The following is a 5,961-nucleotide window of genomic DNA, read 5'->3' as shown; positions in this document are numbered from 1 at the left end:
TGATCAGGGAGCACCCAGACAAGGCCATGGGGCCAGCCTCTTAAAGGGACAGCTGTACTCCCTATTTTAACTCTCCCACCTCCCAGATAAAAACTAAGACCCCAGCCATGAATAGCCTCCCTTCTAGGCAGTGCCAGCCCCAGATTAGCCTCTGCTTCCCCAGCTTCTCCTCCAAATCACTCAGCACCAACCTCTAAGATGCCCCTCTCAGAACTCTTCTCTCCAGACACTCTGGGGAATCTTTGGTAGGTATGTTCTCCTTTGCTGCAGCAAACTAAGCCTAAATGTTTTGTTACAGGTGTGTTCCTGGTGGTATTTGATTGCTGGGCTTTGAACATCCCACAGCTATTTGATCCACCATATTGCAGGCAATGTAGTGAAGAAAAGCAGCAAACTCTGAAACAGTGTGACTTAAGGATACACATATGATCAATGGAAAAGAATTGAGAGTCCGGAAGTAAAATCGTGTCTGTGGTCAAGTGGTTTCAACAAGGGTAAAAGGACCATTCAATGGGGGGAAAGAATAGTATTTTCAACAAACGGTGACGGGACAACTGGAGAGCCATATGCAAAAAACCAAGCTGGGCCCTCACCCAACATCATCAAGTAACGTCAGTAACGCGAAATGGAACAAAGAACTAAACATAAAAGCTAAAACTATAAAGTTCTCGGAAGGGAACCAGGAATAGATCTTCATAATGTCAGATTTGACAATGGATTCTTAGCTGTGACAGCAAAAGCACAGGTAACAAAAGGAAAAATGAGTTGGACTTCATGACAAGGGCAAAACGTGTGTGCCTCAGAAGTCACTATCAAGAAGGTGAGAAGACAAGCCCTAGAGCAGGGCCAAGTATTTGCAAATCAGGCCTCCAGAGAGGACTGGTATCTACAAGAACTCTTACAGGATTTCCCCGGTGGGCCAGTGGTTAGGAGTCCGCCTGCCAATGCGGGGGATGTGGGTTCAATTGCTGGTCCGGAAGGACCCCAATACCTTGGAACAACTGAGCCGGTGCTCCACGCCAAGAGAAGCCCCTGCAACGAGAAGCCCACACACTGCAACTAGAGGGTAACCCCTGCTTGCCATAGTTAGACAAAACCCGTGCACAGCAACGAAGACTTGGCACAGCAAAAATGTTTTTTAAACTCTTATAACTCATTAATTGAAAGAGACAAGCCAGTTTAAAAATGGATAAAAGATCTGAATAGAAATTTTTCCAAGGAAGATATATAATAGCTAATAAACACATAAAAAAGACACTTGACATCCTTAGTCATCAGGAAATGCAAATCAAAACTACAGTAAGATATCATGTCGCACCCACTAGGAGAGTTATCATCTAAAACTCAGATAACAAGTGTTGGTGAGGATGTGAAGAGACTAAACCCTCAGACATTTGTTCTGGGAACGTGAAATGGTACAGCCACTTTGGAAAGTAGTCGAGCATAAAGAGCTAAACATAGTCACCATGTGACCCAGCAGTTCCACTCCCAGGTATATGAGAGAAATGAAAGCATACATCCACGTAAAAACTTGTATATGAATATTTATAGCAGCATTATTCACACTAGCCAAAAGGTGGGGGAAAAATGTCTGATGAATGGATAAACAAAATGTAGTATCCATACAATGGAATCACGTTCAGCCATAAGAAGGACTGAAGTACTGTTGCATGCTACGACATGGATGAACCTTAAAAACACCATGTTAAAAAGTGAGGGAAGTCAAGCACAAAATACCACATATTGTGACTCATCTATATGACATGTCCAGAGTAGGGAAATCTATAATAAAGACAAAGATTAGTGACTTGCAGGGGAGGGCGCTGAGTAGAGGGTTCAGTTCAGTCTCTCATTCGTGTCCGACTCTTTGCGACCCCATGAATCTCAGCACGCCAGGCCTCCCTGTCCATCACCAACTCCCAGAGTTCATTGAGACTCACGTCCATCGAGTCAGTGATGCCATCCAGACATCTCATCCTCTGTCGTCCCCTTCTCCTCCTGCCCCCAATCTCTCCCAGCATCAGAGTCTTTTCCAGTGAGTCAACTCTTCGCATGAGGTGGCCAAAGAACTGGAGTTTCAGCTTTAGAATCATTCCTTCCAAAGAAATCCCAGGGCTGATCTCCTTCAGAATGGACTGGTTGGATCTCCTTGCAGTCCAAGGGACTCTCAAGAGTCTTCTCCAACACCACAGTTCAAAAGCATCAGTTCTTCGGCACTCAGCCTTCTTCACAGTCCAACTCTCACATCCATACATGACCACAGGAAAAACCATAGCCTTGACTAGACAAACCTTTGTTGGCAAAGTAATGTCTCTGCTTTTGAATATGCTGTCTAGGTTGGTCATAACTTTCCTTCCAAGGAGTAAGGGTCTTTTAATTTCATGGCTGCAGTCACCATCTGCAGTGATTTTGGAGCCCAAAACAATAAAGTCTGACACTGTTTCCACTGTTTCCCCATCTATTTCCCATGAAGTGATGGTTAGGAGGTGGTAACTGAAGGGTATGGGGCTTTATGAGGTGTTATAAAATTGACTTGTTGTGGGGGACTTCCCTGGTGATCCAGCTGTTAAGACTGCACTTCCAATACAAGGGGCATAGGTTCAGTTCCCGGTCAGAGAACTAAGACCCCACATGCCGCATGGCCAAATTTAAAAAACTGGTGATGGTTGAACTTATCTGTGAATATACTAATTCAATAAACTATGAGTAGGTTTATGGTGTATAAATTATATGTCAAATATTTTAAAACAAAATGGATTCAGCCCTTCCCTATGCAGGCTCCTTTCTATAGAAGAAAGTCTGCAGGAAGCACAGCGCCCCACAGAAGGAAAGTTCCCATGTGACACAGGCCCATGAGGGAGACGCAGCATGAGCCATGAGACACGGCAACGACGACTGGGGAACAGGTGTTAGCGAAGGCTGCTCTGGGGAAGTGACTTTTTAAAATATTTTACAGCTTTACTGAGTTATATATTAAATTCAAATGTGCAAGTCAATGATATTTAGTAAATTTACAATGTCATTCAACCATCACTATAATCCAGTTATGAAACACTTTCATCCACCTGATAAGATTCTTTAATCCTATATACAGTTGGTCCTATTCCACTAGCTGGACTAACCACTGATCAACTTTCTGTTCCTTTAGATTTGCCTTTTCTGGAAATTTTATATAAATGGAATCACAATATATGATCTCATATGTCTGGCTTCTTTCACTTGGCGTGTTTTGAAGGTCCACGTTGTAGCATGTAGCAGTTTTGTGCATAGTACTCAATGGGATGGACAGACCTATTGTGTCCATTCATTCCACAGGTGATGGATACTTGGGTTGCTTCCAGTTGGGGGCTATTATGAATGAAGCAGCTATAAACACTTCACAGCTAGTCTTCATGTGGATGTGTATTTCCATTTCTTGGGTAGCTTCCTAGGAGTGGAACTGCTGGGCTTCGTGGCACATGTAACCTTTTAAAAAACTGCTGCACTGTTTTTCAAAATCTCACCATTTGACAGTCTGTAGGGAAGTGACATTGAAGCTGAGACCTCACAGATGAGACGGAGCTGGCCTTGCAAGGAGGAGGGAGCATACAGCTGCGGTACAGACAGGGCCCGGCAGCACATGTGAAGGCAGGGGCCGTAAAAACTTACCTGGACAGAGCAGCTGGTTCCCTCAGGGAAGCGGGTAAGATTCTTTGTTAAGCTCCCTTTGAGAATATGAAAGTGCATCTGTCTTAGAACGAGGCCCCAAGGGTAGGATGGTGTGTATGCTGAGTGTGTGGTGAACACAAGAGAATCGGACTGTGTGTGACACGCCGGAGGTCGGCCACTTAGGGCACAGCTGGAGGAGATGGCGCCAACTTTGGAGCAAGGCCAACTTTGGTTCAAATCCAGCTCAGCCTCTGGGGTGTTGGGCATGTGTCCTAGCCTCCCTGAGCCTCAGGCTCCTCTGCTGAAGCTTCACCCTGTCACAGGAGGTTCTGAGCACTAGCTATAACATGTGTCGAGAACCTGCTGGAAGGGGCCAGATGTGCAGCAGGTGTGTAGTGGGGGGGGAATCTTCCCAACAGTTCAGTGCAGCTGAAGTGAGGAATGCGACTGCAACTCTTATCTACCTAGGAGGCTGTGAGAAACAGCTGGAGGACTCCAAAGCTGGCCAGGGTGGGAGGCTCTGGTGGCAATGCAGAGAAGGGGAAGACAGGATGGGCCGAGTCATTCAGAGGTGACTGCCAGATGAGATTACAAGAGGCTGATGGAGGCAGAGGTAGAGAGTGCTAAGTGGGTGGCAGAATGCCTTGGTGATGGGATTAGGGTGGCTGGGGGTGTCTCCAGCTGTCTAGTTTGAGCTGAACACGTGGGAGAGGACTGACAGCTGGGATGTGCAGCAGGGTATGTGCCCATCCACAATAATACTTCCCAACCTTATTTGCTGTTGGATACGGTCATGTGACTAAGTCTTGCTAATGGGGTATAACTGGGTAGTATCATTTCCAAGTGTCTATAGTGAAAAAAGTGTGACTGCCATCATTCTTCCCTCCTGACAGTTGGAATGCAGGTGCAATGTCTGGCACTCCAGCAGCAACTTTGGATCATGATATTGTGGAGAACTTGGGACTGGAAATCACGCACAGTTAACAACAAGAAAGAAGAAAGTTTGGGGCTATCTACATTGCCCAACTTCAAGGAGCACCCTTTATGTTGTATACTATGGTAAATAGAATACAGAATACAATAAGAAAGATATCCCCCAAATTTGCAAAGCAACACCCTGGGGCCTGGGCCACTGATTCTAGAGTGCCAAATCAGCCTCAACCGTCTACCTCTGATCATCATGCAAATAAGAGAGAAACAAACTACAGTGTGAGCAACTCCTATTTGAGGATTTCCTGTTATCTGCAGCTGAATCTACCCGTAACATCCCAGGTCTAAAACTTAGCCCATGTCCTCCTTTCCTCTGCCCAAATCCATTTGTGCCCAGGATGAGCAACTATTGATTCCTTTCAGGAGAAGCCCCACTTTACCCTTGACGGTGACCCAACACGACAACACACAGAAGTGGCATAGCCAGGATTCCCCCAAACTCCACCAAAGTCTGACTAAGTCTCTCTTGGGCTTATCCTGTGTTTGATGATCTATGGCCAACTATCCAAATATAGCTTCAAACTTTAATTGACCTCCCACAGTTTTTCTGGGCTCACCAGGCATTGCTAACTTAGGATCCCCCAGGGGGCTGCAGTCAGATGGTGGCTGGGGCAAGGAGTCATCTGAAATTGCGACAGGGCTGGGTGTCCAAAGTGCCTCCCTCATACAGCGGGCAGGTGGTGAGGGCTGGGAGCTGAATCGAGGCTGCCGCCGGGGCCTCTCGCAGCATGGAGGCGGGATTCCAAGGAGTGTCCCAGGAGTGAGCACCCCAGGATACTAGGCAGGAGACGTGAGTCTGCTCATGCTCCAGCCTTGAAAGCCATATGGCGTCACTTCTGCCTTGTGGCTGGGGCCAGCCCAAGTTCAAGGGCAAGGGATTACCCAGGGTGCAAATACCAGGAGGTGTGGTGTCACAGAGGTAGGAGTCTGGAGCTTGGAGGGAGACTGGACCAGAGACACGGCTTGGGCACCGGCAGCAGCATGTACATGCTAACCAAAAGCCAGGGAATGGAGGAGTTTTGTGCGCTCTGGAGCGTGCATGTGGTGTGTGGGTGTATGTGGTGTGTGCTGTGTGATAGGTGCAGTGTGTGAAGTGGGTCTATGTGCCTGTACATGGTTGGGAGCTGGAGGCTGGCAGAGAATAACTGGGATTCGAAGGAATCATGTGTCTTTACATTAGCTTTGAGGGGTTGGGTTCCCTTTTCCTCTGCCTCCCACTTTCTCCCTGGAGCGCCTCCACCACCTTCAGAGTCACCAGGCCACTGTCAGGCAGCCCACGTGCCCCCTCACTCCACAGCAGGCCCAGGCGGAGGCCGCCCAGTG

General features: G+C 47.2%; 1 long non-coding RNA gene across 1 annotated transcript; it reads left to right on the top strand.

Moving 5' to 3' along the window:
- The first annotated feature begins 300 nt into the window (after positions 1-300).
- Positions 301-5,141, top strand: LOC112580916. The gene is made up of 3 exons (XR_003105263.3): positions 301-1,492; positions 3,514-3,682; positions 4,542-5,141. It is a non-coding gene; the product is annotated as an uncharacterized LOC112580916 (long non-coding RNA).
- Positions 5,142-5,961: the final 820 nt, after the last annotated feature.

Source organism: Bubalus bubalis, chromosome 2 (assembly GCF_019923935.1).
Source record: "Bubalus bubalis isolate 160015118507 breed Murrah chromosome 2, NDDB_SH_1, whole genome shotgun sequence".
NCBI classification, from domain to species: domain Eukaryota; kingdom Metazoa; phylum Chordata; class Mammalia; order Artiodactyla; family Bovidae; genus Bubalus; species Bubalus bubalis.
Note: the sequence above shows the minus strand (reverse complement) of the source record. Positions and strands in the feature narration are given on the sequence as shown.